Genomic DNA, 2,227 nt, shown 5'->3' on the forward strand with positions numbered 1-2,227 from the left:
ATTAGGTTGTATCTTGAGTCAATGTCTTTTGAGATATAAAAGGAGACAGACGTGAACAGAGCTCAGAGGATAGAAGACCAAGGAGTGGAGTATGTCCTTTGGTCCTGGGGTCCCTGTACTGTGAAGCTTCTAGATCCAGGTGAAGATTGATGATAAGACTTATGGAGAACTCCAAGGAATGCTGGGCCTACAGATGCTGAAAGAAGATTAGGACCTTTCCTCAGAACTGACAAAGAGAAAGTCTTCCTTTAGAGCTGGTATTCTGAATATGGACATCCAGCCTTCTAAACTACAAGGCATTAAACTTCTGCTTGTCAAAGCCATCCACTTGTGGTATTTCTGTTATAGCAGCATTAGAGAACTGAGACACTCTTCCTGTTGTGGAATTCCAATCACACGTAAGCTATTCCTCTTAATGGTATCCCACATATTTCTTAGGCCTTCTTCGGATTTTTTTCCCTTTTTTGGATTGTTCCACAGGCAGATGAATATTGAAAGATGTGTCTTCAAGCTCACTAATTCGGACTTCCATTCATTCAATTCTACTTCTTTGCCCTTTCAATGTATTATCTATTTCAGAAATCTTAGTGTTAATCATCTAGATTTCTATTTGCTGTTTTTGTATTGTTTCTAATTATTTATTTATATAGTCAGTTTGTTCTTGTAGTATTTTCCTGATGTCTTCTAAAGTTTTATCTGTGTTTTCCTCAATTTCATCTTCAGTTTTCTCAATCATTCTCTCAATCCATTGAAGGCACCTAAATATAATTCTTTTGTCCTTATCAGGTAGTTCTGATACTATTTCTGGTATTATATTTTCTGACTCTGCATTTGTATCATTTGTTTGGACCACTCTGTCTTGTTTCTTTATGTAAGCTGAAATTGTCTGTTTTCTCCAAGACGTTGAAGTGTTATTGGTCAATATTTAATTGGCCATTGTATGGTGTTGTGTTCTCACCACCTACCTGTCTCCTGGTGTATGTGACTAACAGTGTGTATACTCTTCTATGTTCAGTATTTGTGCACCGTAGTTCAGGGCATATTTGTCTGATGTTGATTAGGAATGAATAGTGTAGTGGCATTCTTAGTGGATGGAGTTGTAGGAGATACCAATGTGGCTGGGCTGTATGGGCACAATTGCTGTCTCCAAGCAACACACAACAGCAATAAGATAGCTAATGATAAAACTTCCCAAACATCATGAAAGACAAGAAGATAGGCATTCAAGAAGCTGAATGAACTGCAAACAGGATAGACCCCCAAAGAAAATTACCAAGACATATAATCAAACTCTCCAAAAGCCAAGTTAAGGAAAGAATCCTGAGGGCAGTGTAGGAAAAACGAAAAGTTACCCACAGAGGAGAACTGATAAGACTAAGCTCTGATTTATCAGCAGAATCCATATAGGTAAGAAGACAATAGAATGACATATATAAAATTCTGAAAGAATAAAATTGTCAATCAAGTATCATATATTCAGCAAAATTGTCTCTTAATAAGAAGGTAAAATTGGGATGTTTCCGAATAAATCGAAATTAAAAGAATTTGTAGAAACCAGACCAATCTTACAAAAAGTACTAAAGAAAGTTCTTTGGACAGAGAACCAACAAAAGAAGACAACAACCTGAGGTTAATACGCATGACAATATCACCTAGCTCTCAACCCAGATATAGAAATGGTGGTGGTGGTGGTGGTGGTGGTGGTGGTTGTGTGCCATGGAGTCAGTTCCAACTCATAGCAACTCTGTATAGGATTGTAAATCTTTACAGGATCAGAAAGCTTCATCTTTCTCCCACAGAGTGACTGGTAGATTCGAACTACTGACCAGCTCTATCATCTGTTTCTGTGTCACTTGGTCTTCTGTGTTCTTGTAGCAGAGAATCTGCTCAATGTGTCTGCCCACTCTCATTTTGCCCCAAAAGTCAGGTGTACACATTCTTTTTGTTTTAAGTTTTTATTGTGAATTGAGTGATAGTTTACATGGGAGAACATCAGTTTTACACTCATCTTTTCATTGCAATGATTACAATCTCCTCTGTGCAATCAGCAATATTTACTTCTGTTCCCTCTGGGTTTTTTGTTTTGCAGGTGGATGAGGTGTACTCATTCTTTTCTTAAATGTGTTACTGTGAATTATGTGATAGTTTACATGGGAGAACATTAGTTTTACATTCATTCTATCATATATCGTCTCATTGCCATGGTTACAATCCCCTCCATGCAATC

Source organism: Chrysochloris asiatica, unplaced genomic scaffold, assembly GCF_000296735.1.
Source record: "Chrysochloris asiatica unplaced genomic scaffold, ChrAsi1.0 scaffold00018, whole genome shotgun sequence".
Classification (NCBI taxonomy): domain Eukaryota; kingdom Metazoa; phylum Chordata; class Mammalia; order Afrosoricida; family Chrysochloridae; genus Chrysochloris; species Chrysochloris asiatica.